The sequence below is a fragment of the Trachypithecus francoisi genome, unplaced genomic scaffold (genome assembly GCF_009764315.1).
Source record: "Trachypithecus francoisi isolate TF-2019V2 unplaced genomic scaffold, Tfra_2.0 Lachesis_group16, whole genome shotgun sequence".
In the NCBI taxonomy this organism is placed as follows: Eukaryota; Metazoa; Chordata; class Mammalia; order Primates; family Cercopithecidae; genus Trachypithecus; species Trachypithecus francoisi.
The window spans coordinates 6,512,837-6,533,949 of record NW_022681461.1 but is presented as its reverse complement, the minus strand read 5'-3'; positions in this window follow the sequence as shown (position 1 = coordinate 6,533,949).

The window sequence follows — 21,113 nt, the reverse complement described above, 5'->3', positions numbered from 1 at the left end:
TAATTTTTTTAACAAAGAAATCAAACTCCAGAGAGGCAAGAGACTAAGTTATCAACTGGCAAATGGGATAGGCAGGTTGAATTCCCACCTGCCCGACCACACAGTCCATGTTATATGGTGCTTATTTGATTGTAAAGAGAATATGTGCTCTTCTTCGCTGTCAACTGGGGGATAGAGTTGTAGATATTTGAGGTAAAGTTTATCTCTAAAAGTTAGAGGAGTCGGAAAATAGTTGTAAAATCTTCCTTTCAATGTATGAGAAATGCATGTCTTCTCTCACATAAGTAGGGGACACGGGAGGGATAAAAAGTGAACACAGCTTCTCGGAGGGCTGCAGAGATGGAGTACCTGGGAAGGTGCAGGAAGGGAGGAATGAAGCCCTCGGGGGAGGTGCAGGGCACTGAGCTTTCCAGATCTTCCAAACTCAGCTCGCCCTCCAGGAAAGATGGGCGCTGACAAAACCTTCTGCCCCAAACCTTACAAAGTACCTGTCCACAGAAGAGCAACAACAGAAAAATAAAATGCCAGCCGCACTCACAGTGAGAAAGAGGATCAGCCCCACACCATAAAGTTAGAGACAGTCGGTGAGAAGATCCCAGGGCTCTTCCCTGAAGGCCACGCACTTCAGGGAAGTGGACATGCCCTGCCCACCAGGCACAGAGGCCACCTAGGGAGATTCCAACTCCCACTGAGAGTGGAAGGCCCCTTCTCCCCAGGGGCAGAACAACCGCCGGGACTGCCGCTTGACTGTCTTTGGTGGAAAGCACGGCTGGAGGTGGCCACCCCGAGCTCACTGTGCTGAGCACAAGGAAATTTACCGTAGGAGAAAGACAGCAATGCCAGAACCCTGGGCAGCCCAGGAAGAAGGCCATGCTAAGCGTCTTGTGTTAAGGGTCTCTTCTCCCACAGATGAGCCATTTCTGGGCTAAAACCCATAGAGTTTTGTCCTTTCCCTCCCTAGGCTGGGAAGGAAGTGGGAGCAGCGGACAAGGCTGGGCATCCACTCAGGGCTGGGCAGAGGTCTGCGTCTCACGCCGCGACAGCATGACTGGACAACCTCAACCCAATCTGGATTATGGTTGGGCTTAGGGAATCCCAGAAAGAGTCCTCAGCAGCATGACTGTGTTAGGTTTCTACTGCAACAGAGTGGCTTAAAATGAACAATTCTTCACAGAACTGTTGTGGGGCGAGTGCTTAATTATTCCTAGACTTCTCACCAGCAATATTTAATGTCACTAGAAAAGATCCTCAGGATCATCAGAGAGGAAAAAATTGTGCCCAAGAATCTGATACTCAGGTAAGTCATTCATTACTCTAGGGAAAGGCTATAGACACTTATTTTCAAAATTCCAGGATTCAAGAAATACAGAACGTTTTAGGAAAACAAAAGTAAAATAATATTGCCTAATTAATCAAGAACAAAGAAACGGAAACGCTATGATATGAAAGCAGTGAGATTGGATTAATATAAATTTGGAACTAACGCTGAGAATTGTGGGAATTACAGTTACAGAAATGAAGGGGAATGGTAATGCTGAAAGGAAAATGGATACAATATGACAAGAGCTTTCTGGTTTTCCTAGCTCTTCTGGGCTAATTAAAATGAATACATGTATATTGTTGTGGTAAGCAGAACGCTGGCCCCCAAAGATATCCATGCTTGTATTAGTCTGTTTTGCTTGCTGTAAAGAAATACCCGAGGCTGGGTAATTTATAAAGAAAACAGGGTTATTTGGCTCATAGTACTGCAGGCTGTACAGCAAGCACGGCACCAGCATCTGCTCAACTTCTGGTGAGGCCTCAGGAAGCTTACAATCATGGCGGAAGGCAAAGGGGAGGCGGGGATGTCACATGGCAAGAGACAGAACGAGAGAGGGAACAGGGATGTCCCAGACTCTTTCAAATAACTCCATCTCACCTGAACTAACAAAGCAAGAACTCACTTATTACTGTGGGGAGGGCACCAAGTCCCTTGTGAGGAGTCTGCCCCCATGACCCAAACACCTTCCCCGAGGCCCCACCTCCAACCTTGGGAATCACATTGCAACATGGATGTGGACGGAACACACATCTGCACCATAGCGATGCCCTAATCCCTGGACCCCGTCAATGTCAGGTGGCGTGGCACGGGGGGTCAAGCTGGCAGATGGAATTCGGGGTGCTAATCAGCTGACCCTGAAGTGGGGAGAGAACCCTGGATCACCCAGGTATGTCCAATGTAACCACAGGGTCCTCAGCTGTGGATGAGGAGGCAGGGGGGTCTGGTGTGGTGTGGGAAGAACTCAAACTCCTGCTGCTACTTTGAGGTGGAGGTGAGGACCACCAGACAGGGTGGCCTAAGGCTGCCAGAGAGATGAGGGGAGAATTCTCCCACGGCCTCTGCAAGGACCACAGCCCTGCCAACACTGTCGCGTGCGTCAGGGAGAACCATTTACTTCTGAACTACAGAACTGTCAATGATACATGCGTCTGCGTCGTTTGAAATCACTAAGTTTGTAGGGATTTGTTACAGCAACAATAGAAAATGAATACAATTGTAGAAAAATTAGAATAGGTGCATGTACTGTATTTATTACATGAAAATACGATTATATTGTGCTTACTGAACTGTAACCTGTTTTTTCAATATAACAGCACAGAGTAAACATTTTCCTATGATAATTATATGGACACTCCTACAATAGGATTCTCAGTTGCTGCATCGAGTGCATGGACTTTAATGCATTTATCCCATCTTTCCAATTGACGAAGGCTTCCCCTAACTCCCAGATGAACATTCTCTGTGTACATCCTGGGTTAGAGCAAAATCCTAGCATTTAAATTGCTTTGTCAAAACACAGTTACTTTGTTGTAATGTATGGCGTTCGACATACAGCAGAATTGACACATAACCCTTCCTGCACAGGACCAGGGGCTGCTGCCTGGGATCCTCGTGGACGCACCATCATTATCATCCCCATTCATTTCTTTGTACAGATCTCAGCATGATTGTGTCTTCTGAGGCAGGTTGTTTTCCCACGCCTCTCTCCATTGCCAGACACTTGCTCTCCAGAACCACATTGCTGGGGCAGGTAGCAGTCCCCAGTCCCGGCACAGGTGGTGAGCTGGGGTATGGCGCTCTCTGGACCACAGCAAGCAGCCCAAGGATCAGCCTGCCCCGTCCATGCCAAGACAGTCATTCTTTTAAGAGTTCAAAGACCATCAAAGCTTCATTGGTCTGTTCCACTGAATTTTTGAAGCATTATGCCCTTTTTCTCCCCTCTTCTTCTTTTTCGAGACAAGGTCTCGCTCTGTCACCCAGACTGGAATGCAATGGTGCCCTCATATATCATTGAAGTCTCGACCTCCTGGGTTCAAATGAACCTCCTGCCTCAACCTCCCAAGTAGCTAGGACTGCAGGCATGCGCCACCGTGCCCAGTCACTGTGTGTGTGCTTTTTATTCCTTTTAAAAATCTCATTTTCTCTAAAGATGATGCATTTAGGAACTGGACTTATTGATGGCATCTTTTAACATTATTTTGAAATATTTAAAAACCTTTGATTCACTGATGTGCTTTTGGCCTGAAGAAGGGGCTGTAAGATTCGTCTCGCTGGGTCAGAAAGACAATGGCATCTCCCCCACTGTCTTCCTCAGTGTCGCCCACTGGAAGCAGGGGTGTCCAGACCACACTGCAGCTTCCTCGGGAACCTGGGGCTCTTCTTAGCAATATCCAGCGATGTCTGCATTTAAAAAGAATGTGCACGGTTGTGGGTTGGGGGTCGGGGTGGGGGCTTCAGTCCCAACTCATCCCTTGAGAAAAGTAATGAACATAATTCTCCCCAGCCCCCAGCCCCTTTTACAAACAGGTCACATTAAGTTAATTTACCGGCTAAGGCAAGACCTTTTGATGGCTGGGCAGTTTCCCATAGGACTGAAAAGGCAGGAGCTGCCAACACTTTGTCTAGGCCCCTCAGTGCCCCAGTGACATCTGCTCAGACCTCGCAGGAACCTCGGTCTTACCCTTTTTGATGACTGGAGAGAGTCAGTGGTTCCTAGAGCCCAAGGTGGAGGTAAGCCTCCGAGACACTGCCTGGCTCTGGAGCCCCTCCCAGTCCCTGGGCAGCTCTCTTCCTCCTTTCTGTCCTCAGATATGTCACCATCCCCAACCCAGGAGAAATCACTTCTCCACATTGTGCGCGCGCACGTGCATGCACATCTGTGCTTCCTGGGGGCACAGGAAGTACGAACCAGGATTTGTTTCCATTCTTTTGGACAGCAATTCTCATGGAGGTTAAAATACAGTAAACGCTGAATGGAGAAAGTTTCCAATCCCCAGAACCCCAGATCCCACTGGTGGGCAGTCTGCTTTGTTGGGGCAAACTGTTTTAAAAGAGCTGTTTGGAGTTGAGGCGCACCTGTGAAACTAAACACACCGGGGTGAGAAAGGCTTTCTTGGGGCGGATGTGCAGGACTTGATTTTGCTGAGTTTAATGCCACTCATTTCACTTTCTCTTGGCCAGAGCCCGTTTCCCCTGCTTGAACACACAAAACCTTGCTGGGAGCCAGGTGAGCTCTCTGGATGGGATGGGGCAGCCCCAGGGCCAGCCAGGGCTTGCTGGGGCCTAGACTTTTGACCTCCAAAGGGGACGGAGTCTGGGGACCACCCTGCACACCATCCTCCATCCAGAGAGGGTTTCGGTTCCATTTCTGACTTCCTCTAGGTCAGCACGTGCAGTCACTTCACAGAAAAATGGTGTAGATGTGCCAGACTGGGGACAAAGGCCCTCTGTTGTCCCCGTCACCTGTGGTTTCCTGCCACAAAGGCTAAACCAAGTACCTTATAAAGAAGGGCTGAGCGCTTTGAGTGCTTCAAGGATTTACTCAAAACCCAGCGCTCTGGGCTACTCTGACCCCAGTCACCAATAGGTGTTGAGACTCCCCTGAGGACCCGCCAAAACTGGCTGAGGTTTCCTCTCCACCTCAGTGCCACCCGTCTCCAAGCCCATACTCCCGCGCATCTCTCAATCACTCCCTCTACAAGACCCCAGGGTCTGGGTAACGGGGGCTGGCAAAGCCTAGACTCACTCCTGCAATGACATCGGAAACCAGCGGCACCCATTCCCTCTCCAAAGCTCACATCCAGAAGAGCAAATGACAGCACCCCCCCCCTCCACTCCAGCAGTGAGCAGCAGCCAGTCTCACCAATTTGAGAGGCTCTAGAACAACAGATGGTAATTTGTTGACACAAAGATTTAAGGGGACTCAATTACAGCCCCACTGAAAAAGCTCTCTCTAAAATAAGAAAGTATACAGATTCTTCAGTTCGCAGAAATTGCTGACAGCTTTGTTTTCAACCCTCCAGGAGTAAAAAGAAGCTGACAACTTATTTTTGCAGGTTATGTTCATTCAAGTCTATTTTTAGATCTTTTTCCTAAATAAGTACACCAGAATAGCATTCAATTTGAAAATCACCATCTGTTCAGAGGAATGAGCTTGGCCTCACTAGGCTGGGTATACCTGGCCCATGGCAAGGTGGCAGTCTCCTTGTGAACTGAACCAAGGGGGTAGTTTCAGGTCTCCAAGTGGTGTTTAGAGAATGCGCTAAAAACAGTCACAGGCAGCTGGCATTTTACATGCCCATTAAACAACTATTAATATATTTTATTTATAAGCTGAGAACCACACAAAAAAATGCCCTTGGCTTTTTAAAAAGAAGTTCAAATAATCCCTTGTATTTAAATAGATTTCTTATAAAAAGGCGATCCAGCCTAAGTTTGGTAGTTAAGATAAAAATTAACCTATGGAAAAGAAAGCCAGCTCAGAACGCTATAAAAAGGCCCCTTCCCCCACCTCTTTCTTCCGGTGTATGGTCGCCCTCCCCTCCCTCTGCAGCCACTTGGTAGTGACTCACGCTTTTCTTTGGAAATGCAGTTGCTGCGTGAAACACAACGTGCGAATGGGAATCTGACATATGAGTAACCCGGCCGAGAGGCACCTCTTGGAAATGACACTGGGCCTTGGCTAGAATTACGCACAGGCCCTGGGAGGGCTGTGGCTCCTAGGCCCGTAGGGGGCAGGGTGAGGGCGGAGGTCTTGGCGCCCCCAGGCCTGACCCGCCCGCACTGCTGGGCTATTTTTAGCGTCCACTAAACTTAGCCGACTCCACCCTCTTGAATAATCCAGAACTTAAAATGCTATTTTTCTCCAACAGGTCAAAAGAATTCTGCGAGTTAGAGCGCAGATTAAGTTGCTAGTGACGGGCATTGAAGGTTTGAGAACCGAGAAAATGAGCCGGTGACCGGGAGCGCGTCCTCAGCGGCCAGGCCCGGCAGGGGGCTCGGGCACTCGGGGCACACGGTGGTCGTAGCTGTGTCTCAGCAGGACCCTATGCGCTGGAGAGCACGGGGCTGCGAGGCGCACAGCAAGGAGGCCTCTGGCTTCTCTATTTTTGGCCTCAGAACGTTTTCCAAAATAATTACCAAAAGGAAATACAAACGCACACATGGACCAAACACACAAAACGTCCTTCTGCGGGAAGCCACCACTAGGAAAGAAAAAAAAAAAAAAATCCGAAGTGAAATTATGACACAGGGTTTTGTAACCCGCGGTGGCGCGCTTCTGAAACCCGAGCCCGGCAGCGGCTTCTTATCTGCACCGCGTTCCAGGAAGCAGCCAGCGTTTCGGCCGCGCAGGGGCCGCCGCCGCACGTAGGCAGCGTCCCCCGGCCCGGGACCCGCAGGAATGCGAGGGGGAAGACAGATCGCCGGAGGAGCAGGGGTCAGAAGTCAGTGTTTAACCACTCACTGGCTTTCGGCGAAGCCTGAATGTGAGCAGCGAGTCGGGGTGGGGGGCCTTGCGGTTGCACACGCTTGCTCGAAGCACAGAGGCTCAGCCGAGTACATGCATATCCTCTAGATGCAGCGGAAAGTCGTATGGCTTAGGGCCGCACCCCGAATTTCACCGCACCCGCTGCCGCGCCATTTACAACCCCCCATCCCGTCACAGCTGTCACGAAGCAATCAAGAGTAAAGGTTATCACAAAGTCTGTTCTTCGAAGGAAAGAATTGGAATCAAGGACTTTGGACGGGAGGAAGTTGGTAAATTGCCGCTTCCTCCCTCCTGTTTTCTTCTTAACTTCTCACAAGAACATGTGGCAGCGCCGCAGGTTAACTCATCTTACATAACTTCGGGGTCATGTCAACTGTTCAGAAGAAAGAAAAACAAGTATTCTCTTCTTTAGAAGTTGTATTTAGAAACAGACACTGTTGTTTAGGACAAGTTCACTTGTGTTGCCTGATCACTTGCAGCAGAAAATCTTAGAACTGCTCCTCAAGCAACCAAAACTGGGGGCTCCCATTTCCATTTTTCTTTTTTCTTTCTCTTTCTTTCTTTCCTTCTGTTTTCTTTCTTTCCTCCTTCCTTCCTTTCTCTTTCTTTCTTTTCTCTTTTCCCTCCCTCCCTTTTTCCTTCTTTCCCTTCCCTTCCCTCCCTCCCTCCCTCCTTCCTTCCTTTCTTTTCTTTCTTTTCCTTTCTCAGTCTTGCTCTGTCACCCAGGCTGGAGTGCAGTAGCACGATCTCAGCTCACTGCAACCTCCGTTTCCTGGGTTCCAGCAATTCCCCTGCCTCAGCCTCCTGAGTAGCTGGGACTGCAGGTGCGCACCACCAGGCCCAGCTAATTTTTTGTATTTTAGTAGACACAGGGTTTCACCATGTTGGCCAGGATGGTCTCAATCTCCTGATTGCGTGATCCACCTGCCTCAGCTTCCCAAAGTGCTGGGATTACAGGTGTGAGTCACCACGCCCAGCTGGGCTCCCATTTTTCTGAATATGAACTTCAAAGTAGTTTGAGGAGCCCAACATAAGAGTAACTGGACAATTGTCTTCCTCTGAGAAAACAAAATGACACCAACATGAATCAAATGATGATTTGGTATTTCATTAAACACAACTCTTACAGCACCAGGAAGATAGTAGCCCATCTGTGCCAAGTGTATTTACTCGGTGGCAATAGGGATTTGGAGAATCTTGCAATGTGATTTGCTCGGGTCCACAAGCCACACATCGCGTGTCTGGCCACCCTGCATGTCCAAAGGTGAACAAAGAAATGCACCAATAACCTAGACACACAGGGACAAGGACAAGCCCAGTAACACCCATGTGGCCGTCTGCTGGAATTGAAAGCCAGGTGTGGCAGGCTTCTACCCCACTCCAATCACGACGTCCTAATGAGGGCTACCAATTACCAATTACCGCACCTCCCCACTGGCCTAGAGCCCTCATCCTCCCCAAACATCTCTGAGCAGAGTGGCAATTAAGAGCACCTTGCCCTGTGGTGGGGAGCCTGGGAGCTGCCAGGGGCCATATCCTCCTACCACAGGGGAAGCTGGATAGCAGAGGAGAGGGGGAGATGGGAGAAAAAAGACTGAGTTCCTAGAGTCCTGAGACGGCAAGTCCAGTAGCTCCCGAAGCTGGCCAGGCACAGGGAGTCCCTTTTCCTGACTTGTTCAGTTCAAGCTGGGCCTGTCACTTGCCTCCAGAAGAATTTTGACAGAGGTGTTGGCACCTTCTCAATGCCCTGTCTCCATGGTTGACCCACTTCCCTGACAGTGCCTTGAGCTCCTCCCCTGATCTGACCGGTCCAGGTCCTTGCTGGTGGGGGCCTCGTGCTGGGGTAGACCAGAAGCCCCTTCTTGCAAGCCCTACTTTAGACAGATGCCATGTGGCTGACGTCCGGAGAGAGGGTGGACTATGGACTCCCTCCTCACATTAAATCCATGGAAGGCCAAATAAGGCTTACGGGGTCTGTTCTCAGCCCATGACAACATCTAAGACTGCACAAACAAAAATGAAGTAGTGCATGGACCAATGACGTGGTAAGATCCCAGAGGAAAAATTTTCTCCAATATTCCTCTAGGAAAGAGTCCTAGCAGCAAGAACATTGTCACGAGATTGGCCAAGTGATCAACTGCCAGGAAAACGACAGTCCCTGTCTAGTCCCTTCCCGTGATGTGAAATGCGGTGTGAGCTGGAGCCCTTACATGCTTCGTCCCCATCTGTAGGTGGTTCCCTCCCTCACTGGGCACTGAGGTCACAGGCTTTGTTCCGCAGAGCCATGCCTGGCCTCTAGAGGAACGTGACCTACAGATCTGGACTCAGAGCTGGGCAGAACCCTGGGGTGATGCTTACTGAACAGGATGCCCAGGTTTGTGGCTGTCTCTAGGAGAGGCCTTAAGGCACATAGGGTCAGGGAAAGGATGGCTGATTGAGTCAAGGTTGGCCTGGGTGGCTGCTTTGTTTTTGGGTCCAGGACAGCAGCCCTCTCTTCTCCTGAAGAGATCTCCCTCCTCTAATCATAGTACCCCACCACCCTGGCCACAGGGAAGCCATATGATCTGAGCTAGGCCTATTAGAGGTCTTTCCTGGGAGTTTCTGAGTTGGAAGTGAGTGAAGAGTGTGACTCCTCTTTCCCGTTGGGGGGCCATGCAGCTGGGAGCTGCCATCAGGTAGAGCTGGTCTACTGGGACAGGCCCAAAGGATGGAGCCACATACCACAGACTACAGGCAGATGGTGGGGAGTGGAGTGTCCTGGCAGCCCTGTGACCCCGGCTCCCCTGTCTTTACACAGTTTGGGGCTGAGAGCCAGTGAGGTTTCCTGTCGTCTAAGCTACTTTGGTTGACTTTCTGCCATCACAATACAGTCTTCATGCACCCAGCAGTTCAGACTGCACTCAACTGCTAAGATTCAAAGTTCAACAAAATGCAGAATTTTAGTTGTTTACCTTTTTAGTTAAATAGACTCAAAAACAAGCATCACCATAACTTTCCACTATGTGTGACAATATAAGAGTCATATCTTTGTGGCTCCAAAAATGTTTAATAAAAGCAACCGGTATATTCAATATTTAGCTCATAAGAGCTAAGCACTGTAAAATATGTCTGACATCTTCAACAGCAAACTAGAATAAAGGTAAAATTAAAATAGGGTAGAAGAGTGTTCATGAACCAATCTCACATGAAACCCTACTCCTAAAAAAAAGGCAACTTCCAAATAGGTGTCTTGATTTCACCCAGTGGCTTTAAAATAGTTGTTAATTGTGGATGCATTAAGAAGCCAAAACTCATTGTTATTTCTGAAGCACATTATTTTGAAATTCTGTTTAAATCTTCCATATTTGTATGATGAAAGTTATGTCACAAAGTTAATCATTCCCAGGATGCTTGCAGTAGGGATAATGAAAAACTTCTTGTGCAAGCGGCCGTTAATCAGCAGTGTAACGTTGCATAACGTGCTCCAAAGCACGCGTCGTGGGATCAGAGTACACGGCTGCATCATGCAGGCCAGTGTCTGTGCCTCCTGCTGACCTTTTCCAGTGCAGAACTCAAACCATGTGATGCATGCTTCTTGCCAAGTCACTTATTGCCAGTGATGAAGTTGGATGATATGGAGAAACATAAATTTCTTTCTTACTTTTTTTTTTTTTGAATTCTAAAAGGAAGACTCTTTGAAGTCTCTGGCTTCTGGCACAGTGTTGTTGCTGGCTTGGTTGTGTTACTCTTGATCATTATTAAAAACTCTCCATTAAAACTGAAATCAAATATTTTGCTCATGTGGTTCCTGGCATTTGCATTAGAAACAATAGGCACACCCCCACAAGAAGAGTATTTTATATGTGAGCAACGCAAAAAGTCAAAGATGCTAGAAGCCAAAGATATATGGATATCAAATCCCAATTCGTCATGTTTGATGTTCTTGAGCAATAATGTTAGCGAGAAACTATTACTTAATCTTGCTGGTATTATCCAAAGAGAACACTTGCGAAATACTTAAGACAAACATGCTGTAATTATTACATGAATAAAGAGCTTGTGTAGCATAAACTGTTTCTGTAACATCGACACAAATTCTGTTGGAGCAGGCTAATAATTAGCCGTGGTAACAACAATGGCCACTGTGTTTGAGAAGCTCTGAGAGGTAACAGTGCTGCCAGAGGTGAGATGACTCACGTGTGTCTTCTACCCTCGAAGTGGCCTTCCTGTAGAGGGACTGTTTTCAATAACATCTTAACCTAGAAAGTCTTCTGAAATTTCACCAAGGGCTAATTATACATTCTAGTACCAACTAGAATATATCTGGTTCCCTAACATATATTGGAAATTAAATTTCATGTTATCTTCATTTTACTTTTTTTTTTTTTTAAGGAAAGGACTCTTGCATTTGATTACTAGCAAACTCTTACTATACATGAAATCCTGTTCAAGGTCTGAAAGCTCAAATTAATAAATGATTTTGTCATCATAGTCTGAATGTTCAACAGTGGAACATGAACTTAACAGTGTGGAAGAAAAGTTGTCCTAAAACATAAGACACCTATATATGCTGGAATTCCAATACTTTTTATTTTTACTACTTGAAGGCTGCATTTATGCATTGCTTTGCTTTGGTTTATGGCTGTTAGTTTAGCAACTAAGGACTGAATGAACACAGATCCCTCACAGATCATCCAACCTAATGACCAGGCAAGGGGAGCCTCAGCTGGAGCAGCCTATTTCTGTTTCCTGGGTCTAGACTCAGAGCACACATTTAAAAGACAATACAGCAGTAAATCCTCTCCTACCTTGACTACAACTAAACCTGACATTTGGGAAGTGAGGTATAGTCAACAGTTTGGGCTTTAATAATAATTCAATAAATATCAGTTCTGATGTACCAGAAGTCAGAAAGCTACCTTGTACACCTTTCCAGTAACAGCCCATGGTCTACATGTTTGCATTAGAATCAGCTGGGGATAGGGAAGGCATGTCAGTGGGAATAGTGCAGTGAGAACCTCCAAAAAATCTGCTCCTCCATATAAACAATGAGAACATCAATAAAGATTGTAGAAAAAAAATTGTCAAAACTTTTTAAGAACCCCAGAAAGTAGCCAAAAGCTTGCAACAATCTGAGAAGCATTTATTTAAGAAAAGTGGCTGAATCTCAATAAGAACAAGCTTTGTGGCATTTTATTTGTTTTGTTGTTGTTGTTTTTTGAGGCGGAGTTTTGCTTTTGTTGCCCAGGCTGGAGTACAAATGGCATGATCTGGGCTCACTGCAACCTCTGCCTCCTCGGTTCAAGGAATTCTCCTGTCTCAGCCTCCTGAGTAGCTGGGATTACAGGCATCCGCCACTACACCCAGCTAGTGTTTGGTATTTTTAGTAGAAATGGGGTTTCACCATGTTGGCCAAGCTGGTCTTGAACACCTGACCTCCTGCCAAAGGTGATCCGTCTGCCTTGGCCTCCCAAAGTACTGGGATTACAGGTGTAAGTCACAGCACCCAGCTGCTTTGTGGAATTTTAACTTGCCCTGTTCCACTTCCTCTTCCCAGAGCCACACACACCTTGAAAACTAATAGTCTCATACTCATGGCAGCCATGAAAGCCAGCAGTTACCATAGGAGAATGAATGTCTTTGTAGCATGCCCAAAGCTTTTCTAGGAATATCCTAGAAACTTGTCATTATCTGGTATGTCCAGCATTTCTCTGGTGTTTTAATAATGGGGAAACCCCCACTCACAGGGCTTGTCTTTATTTGCCCTAACTTAGGACCTCATTCATTGTAGAGAGCTTTTTCCTGCAGGGTGTTTAAGGAAAAAAAAATCAGTGATGATTGTTTAGCATCAAAACTGCCTGAGTTGAGGCAAATAAGAAGCTGACCAAAAAACATAAAAACAGGAACTGGGGAATGAGATGTCCATAGAGGGCTATGAAAAGCTCTGACACATTCCCGGAAATCTAGAAGGCCATGTGCATGTGAGGGCTGTATGCAAGCTCAGGGAAGACTTGAGAAGGCCCTAGCTCTCACCTCTGGCTGACCTTAAGGCTCTACACAAGGAGGAAGTGAAGGCTAAGGCAGAGTTGCCAATTGCTTGTCAATGTATTGAAGGCATGCCTCAACATACAGAGCCCTTCAGCAAGAGCTGGAGATTTGCTGGTTCAAGGCATTTAAGGAAATCTGAGTCCAATCAAGAGCTGAACACTAAAATAACCAAGCAGAAACTTCAGTAACCACACACAACAAAACACACAGAATTAGTCCAGGAAAGTCAATACAAAATAGCAACAATAACAAACAACTGTGAACCTAGGATGGGACAGAGGATGATCTGACTTCCAGAGTTGCCATATTATATTATTTAAAATGTTCATTACTCAATAAAACATTGTAAGACATATACAGAAACAAGAAAGTCTGACTCATACAAGGAAATGAAACATTCAATGGAAAGTGTTCCTTTCTTAGCTTTTCTTAAGCTCAGATGTTAAATGTATTAGAAAATATTTTAAATCAGCTATTTTAAATATATTCAGAGAACTAAAGAAAAGTATAAGAATGATGCCAGGCCGGGCGCGGTGGCTCAAGCCTGTAATCCCAGCACTTTGGGAGGCCGAGACGGGCGGATCACGAGGTCAGGAGATCGAGACCATCCTGGCTAACACGGTGAAACCCCGTCTCTACTAAAAACTACAAAAAACTAGCCGGGCGTGGTGGCGGGCGCCTGTAGTCCCAGCTACTCGGGAGGCTGAGGCAGGAGAATGGCGTGAACCCGGGAGGCGGAGCTTGCAGTGAGCTGAGATCCAGCCACTGCACTCCAGCCTGGGCGACAGAGCAAGACTCCGTCTCAAAAAAAAAAAAAGAATGATGCCTCACCAACATGGAATATCAATAAAGACAAAACATTTTAAAGAGGACCAAAGAATAATTCTAAAATCGAAATGACAATAACTGCATTGAAAAACCCACTAGATGGTCTCAAAAGCAGATTTGAGATGGCAGAGGAAAGAAGGAGTAAACTCAAAAGCTTATCAATAGAAATTACTAAATCTGAAGAGTAGAGAGAAATAAGATTAAAGGAAAATAATCAAAGGTCTTGTTCAAAGGTCAAGAGACCTATGGGATGCCATCAAGTATACCAGCATATGCATAATGGGAGTTCCAGAGAGAAAGGGGTAGAAAAAGTATTTGAGAAGATAATGGCCAAAAAGTTCCCAAATGTGACAAAGGCATGAGTCTACATATCCAAGAGCCCAACAAAACAGAATCAACTCAAAGAGATCCACACTGAGACATATTATGCTCAAATTGTCAAAAGACAAAGACAAAAAGAGAATCTTGAAAGCATCAAGAGAAGTGACCCATCATGCACAAGAGATTCACAATAAAATTAAGATAGCTCTTCATCAGAAACCATGCAGGCCCAAATGCAGTGGCATGACACACTGAAAGTGCTGAAGGAAAAAGGCTGTTAACCAAGAACCCTATGACTAACAAAATCATCCTTCAAAAATGAAAGAAAAATGGAGACATTTCAAGATAAACAAAAATTGAGAATTTGTCCCTAGCAGACCTGCCCAACAGGAAATACTAAAGGGAGTGCTTCAGGCTGAAATGAAAAGATACGAGAAAGTTACTCAAATCCATAGTTTTTAAAAAAAGAGTGTTGGTAAAGATAACTATGTATATAAGAGACACTGTAAGTGTATTTTTCATTTGTAACTTCTTTTTCTCCAATTAAAAGACAACTTCATAAAGCAATAATTAAACTGTTCTGAAGTTACAGTGCATAGATTTAATTTGTATGAAAATAAAAGCACAGAGGATGGGGGAAGATACAATGCTATATAGGAGCAAAGAGTTTGTATACTGTTGGAAGTAAGTTAGTACTACTCCATAATAGATTGTGTAAGTCAAGATGGTAATTGTAATTTCTACCATAACCCCTACGCTGCTCATCATGTTTACATTTGAAGACTAGTTTATCCCCAGGGGAAACTCAAAACGATTTTAAATGTTAGGTATGTCATGTTTTTCAGGACAGTCAACATATATCTTCATATCTACACATGCAAGCCTTTTTAATACACATGAAGCACATGTGGGCGTACATAAACTGCAAGTCTAGGGAAGTAAAGCAACCACCGAAGGCTTGGAGTTTTTGAGGTTACCAAGCCATTCTGAGATCACACCATAATGGAACTCAGAAGTACCAGTGCCATGGATGGTCTAGGATAAACACTCTCTCTGAGTCCTCTCAGAAGAGTGGTCTGCAATCTCGACTCACACCATGCCTTCCCACAAAGACCAGAGGAAAAGAAAGGAGCTTTTCAGTGTTATTTGCATGCCAATACTGGTGTTAGGTAAGCATACGACAGAGCCACCCGTAGGTATTAAGATCAAATATTCCAATCACATCTTCCAATAATTAGAGCTTCCTTCCACCAAGATGGATGTGAGCTGTCACTTCCTATCTCTTATGGCATGTGACACATTTCTTGTACTTACATTTTTAAAGAACTCAAATTACAGTCACTCTTATACAAGTTCTAGGCATCATAAAAAGCATGTTTCAGGAAAGCGTTAATAGACAACTCAAAAGAAATGTTACCCAATGTAGCCGAGGCTATTAGGAGCTCGAACTTCTCTCTCTTGCCAAACAGTTCTTCACTTTCTGTAAACTGTACAAAGGTTTCATTCAACACAGTTTGGAGGCTGAAAGTGAACGTGACTCAGACTATTTTTGGAAAGGTCAAGAAAGTGCACTTGCCAATTTTCAAATTTCTCTGAAACTTTTTCCTGCAAACATCACCAGTAAAGTTACGTAATCCCCGAGCTGCAACTTGATGATGTGGTGATTTTACTATTTCTCTCGGAAGGTTCAGGTACACACTGTGCAGTGTGTTCATGGGAGACTTTGTTCAGACAGCATTTTACACGTCAGTATGTTTAAATGCTTTAGGGGACCAAAACATCTAAAGGTACCTTGGCAGCAAGATGGGGGAATGAACTGAAGCCTAGGAAGGAAGCCTGGCCTACCCCTGGCCTGACCACAGCCCACGGCAGGGCTAGAGTCCTCCAGTATCTCCTGAGGTGGGGAGCAGGTGGGCCGCTCCCTGAAAACTGACCGGATGAGAAAATGGGCAGCTTTGCTCAGGGCAATCTTTCCTCCCTGGTCCCCCAAATTGGTACTATAAACATGGCACTCAAACATGAGAATGATTTCTTAAAATGTTAGAGGAACTGAAACTCCTTACACTGTAGATGACCTCAAGGGCCAACAGAGTCAACCAGACACACCTTAGGCAGATACCTGTTTTCTCTGTCTGTCTCTCAAGGCCCAACTCACTAGAGCAGTATTTGTAAGGAGACCCATCTTTCTCATCTAAGTCCGTGCCAGTGTTAGAGGACTGCACCCGTTAGTCTGCGCCAGTGTTGGAGGCCTGCAGTTTGCTTTCACTTCACAAAAACCGTCTTAAGTTGGAAGAACTGTCCTCTGGTGCCTCTAAACTTCCTGCAGCAATGGCCCTGCCCACTTTCTGCTCTAACACTCCAGAGGCAGGGGGCAGCTTTTGGACCTACGAGGGTGTAAGTAACTCCCTCGCATAGACTTCAGTCCACCTCTCTTGTCTCTGGACAAGTGCAGACCAATGACCAGAAGTGGGGAGGTGGGCAGGAGCCCTGCATGGCTTCCCCTCGCCCTGGAAGCCTCTGAAGACCTGTTTTACACTGTTGTTCTCCTGGAGGCAGCTACCATGTTTCCCTAGACTTCTGTCTTCCTGAGTGAAGGTTCATGTACATGCCCCCAAGCCAGCCATGGTTGTGAGACCTACCTTTCCGTCTTCTGAAATATGAAACAAACAAAACACGCCACCACATAAAGCACTTTTATCACATCCAATGTGACTGGGTCTTCATAACCATCCTGAACGACTACTGGACTCTTTTACAAATGAAGAAATGGGCTTGGGGAGAGGAGGCATTTTGTCCATGGTCTCATCGCTGGCTTCGGTGGAGCTGGAACTTGGCCAAAGAACTCCCATGTGCTTTACGGAAAACTACAGAGTGACTCTACGACCACCAGAAATTGCAATGCTGAGTGCCGAATACAACACTCCAGATGAGTCTGACCAGGGCCAAATAGAGCAACAAACCTGGCGCCCTTCCTGAAAGATGTCTGGGGCACTCTTGACCCACGGGAGGCATTCTTGACCCACGGGGAGCACATCTTGCCCCCTTTTTGTTTTATTTTTTATTTTATTTTATTATTATTTTTTAGAGACAGTCTTGCTCTGTCGCCCAGACTGGAGTGCGGTGGTGCGATCTCGGCTCACTGCAAGCTCCGCCTCCCGGGTTCATGCCATTCTCCTGCCTCAGCCTCCCGAGTAGCTAGGACTACAGGTGCCCACCACCACACCCGGCTTAATTTTTGTATTTTTAGTAGAGGCGGGTTTCACCGTGTTAGCCAGGATGGTCTCGATCTCCTGACCTCGTGATCCGCCCACCTTAGCCTCCCAAAGTGCTGGGATTACAGGCCCTCTTGCCCCCTTTTTGACAAGCATTGCTATCAAGCCATGAGTCCTCACACTTAGACTCCAGTAGCTGGTTTTAGGGGGAACTGAGATGTGAGGACATACACCAATCACTACTAGCATCTTGACAGATCCATGCCTCATTCACATCTACCAAGACTGGCTCCGTGCCCTTGATGGTATAGTCATTAAACACCGGAACGAACCCAGAACACAGAACGCCCAGCATGAATCCTGCTGCCTCAGTTTCCTAAACTATAAAGCAGCAAACCCATTTCATAAGGTTCCGCTATTAGGTGTAAAAATGCACAGTGTCTGACAGAGGAGGCGCTGAGTGGGCGCTGGTTCTAATTGTTACACTACTTGCCTGTGTCATCAGATCAGCTGATAAGCACACTTTTGGTATTTTTCCAAGTAATGAGAAAACTGTTGATCAAATCAGGGCAAAGGACATTACTCCCTCTAGGTTGACAAAAACAACACGTATCAGCAGCCTTCTGTTACGTTGTTAGGCTGTTTTCAAGCTCAACAGTGACAAAAGGCCCAGCAGACCTGGGTGTAATTCCTGACTTCAGCACGTACCTGCCGTGGGGCTGTGGGTAAGTGATCCCTCCATGGTTTATGGGTCTCTTTGTGCCACAGGAATAACCAAAGTGCCTATCCTTTCGCGGAGGTAGTGTCCGGAAAGCACCTGGTAGATATTGGTGGCTTCATAAATGTTACTCAGTATTATCATAACACCCAGCTCTTATTCGCTCATCTTCTTTAAAGGGTATTTTCAGTGATCTTGTCAAAATGTTTTCTTAAATCAAAACACCACACAGTACTGTTTCTATATTAGGCCTTCAAAAAGGAACTTACATGTTGGTTCCTAGGAGCTCACTTTGGGTCCCCCGAGGGAACTGCCAGCTCCTGGAGGAGAGCCCATCTCATGTCTTGCCACACAGGCGCGTCTCCAGGGCTGCTGCCGAGCCACATGGGTGCCTTGGTCTGTCCTTGACATCCTTTATTTTCCCCACCAGGTCCCCAGATATCTCTGGCTGCCCTGAGAATTATTTTGGAAAACAAATACTGTACACTAAATTGCTTATCAGGTGCTAACGCTCTAAGGGGTAGCTGAATTTCTGGAGGTCCCAAAGAAGACCGTGAAAATTCAAAGGCAAGCATTTGAAACAGTGATTTTTTGGAGCCTGAGACACATATACAATTGAACAGCGGATTCGACCACCTTCCGCCTCCCAAAATACCCCAAATCACAATCTGTATCCTGCTTCATCTACGCAGAAAAGCACCTCTTACATTGTGTTACCAGAATATTAGCAACTAACTTTTAAATGCACTTTTTTGTGAAACATGTATACAGTTATTAATATACTGTGAGAAAATAACTTCTATTGCTATTCTGATAAAGTTCAATACATACTGACGTACGTGTTAGTTAATATTTTACTAGACTGGCAGACAAATAATGGCATGATTAACTATTTCTGAATGTCTGTGTGCCAGGATCTTTGGAGCCCAAATAAGAGCAAATGTAGGGCACATCACCAGAGGTAGAAGTTCAGGTCAAGTGAGGAAAAGGGCTGATGGCCGGCCAGTGACACACCCATGTGCAGGTATACACTTTTTCTAAGTGCTGATCCATGAATCGACACTCCACTACTTTGGCCTATTCACAAAGCACTTAGAAAGCGCTATCAGAAAAGTAACACTTTATGACAAACCAAGTTTTGATTGCTAGAACAACAACGACAACAAAAATGATTGACAGGAAAACCAAATCCATCATTATTAAGAACAAAGCAAACATGAAATGATCCTTTACATTACAGAAATCAATCTCAGAAAACCTGCCTCTTATTTTGGCCATTACTAGAGCTTTTCTCTTGCCTCAGAACTTTAGAAACTTGGAGACCTCTTTTCCTTTCCTTTCATAGACAAGTTAGAAATTAACCAGCTCTAAATAACTTCCAAACCAGTAGGCCTCATGCTCTGAGATAATGGGAAATATTTTCTTTATTTTGCTTTCATCCTCTTAATTCTATCTGTGCTTGACCATTCATCCTCCTTTTTTGAGTCTTCTCTAACCTAGTCTGAACACACGGATACGTCGTCTACTGCATTTTCAGCCGTGCGCACCCACAGGCGGTGTGCTGCAGAAAGAGGAGCAGCCCATGCAGGGGCCCCTCCCTAGGTGGCATGGCCCCACCCAGAGACCCGTAAGCTTGACTTGGAGGAGGATCAGGATTACTTAGCAGCAAGACTGATACTGAAAGGAAAATCAAGAGAAAGGCAAACGTTTATTCAGAGAATTGGACAGACACTTTTCTCTGCCATAATACATGAAGTCTGCAATACCTTAAGTCACTACAGGACTTTGCTTTCAGATACATTCCAGTGACTTCATCAGAACTTGTTAGGAAATTAAACAGTGCTCGATCCGTGACAGTAGACTCGACTATGAATCCAAGTTAAGAGAAACGACTTAGACAGCATACTCTTAATAATTTTTTCCTAATAGCATAATTATTTCCTGCTCAAAGAGAAAGTGGTATTTAGCATGTCATGGAGAGGACCAACTGGCCCTGCAACCTTTAAAGGGCTATGAAAACCACCACCAGCATTTTAGGTGCAAATTATCATGCATAAAAGGAACCGCTCAGCAAGTTTATCAGTACACAAGCATGCCTGCCGCCCAATACGACCACCAGAGAGAGAGCCAAATGTGAATTTTAATAAGCCCTCTTTATAGTATGATGATCAGCTGAGCAATCGTCATAAATCCGCAGAGCCTCAGCACCTAAGGTGATAAAGAAAACAGCGCTCACCTTAGTGTCCAGACATTAGTGAAGACACTGCCTACCTCTGTCAGGACAGACAGCAGCAGATGGCCAGTCCACATTTGCCTCTTAGAAGAATTTCAGAATTGAGGTTGAGTTCAAATTCCTAAGTTAAAAAATGTAAGTTTCAGAATTTAAAAAATGAAACCCACCTGCTTTCAAAGAGCAATGAAGTCGTCATGATGAGGATGTAAATCCACAGTAAAATGGGCGTTTATCTGGTACACGGAAATGTGAGAGGGCACCTTAAGGACACAGCTGGGCTGCACCACAGTGAAGCTTGCTGCAGTGTTCAGCGGGCAAGGGGCACTCCCAGGGATGCCGTCTCCAGCATGACCAGACTCAGACCTGGCACCAACTAGGAAGGCAGTGTGGTTTGGTAAAATGAATGTAAAGTAGAGCTATCTCAATTCATTTAAGGGCATCAGAATGTTCTCCTTCCTTTTTCCACAGTGAATTCTCTAGCTTCCGATGTCCCACACACCTACCAATGCCTACTTCCCAGGTACGGCTACTCAGGCATGTAACCTGGAGGCCCCTCTGTTGACGGCTTCTTAGCCTGGCCTGAGTAGGAAGGCAGGTGTTTGTTAGGACAAAGGGTTGTGTTAAGTTCACCTCTTTCCCTTACAGAAATTGGATGCAAATAGCTGAGGGTAAGGAAGCAGAGAACAGTCTCCACTTTAATCTATGACCCCAGGCCATTTCCATGCTCCAATCCTGGCTGCCCCCCTTTCTCTCCTCCTTTGTGTGTAAACATCACCTTTCCTAGGCCCGGTGGCCAGGCCACTTGCTGGGCGAAGGTCCTGGAAGTCCCACTTCACCAGGTCTCCCGTCCGCTTCGGTTCTTTGGCTTCAGTCTTTGGATTCATTCTTCACCTTCGATACTGTATTACGGGACTGATGATGTGAAGAGGTTGCCTGACAGAGGCAGCAATGAAAGGCTGTTTCTT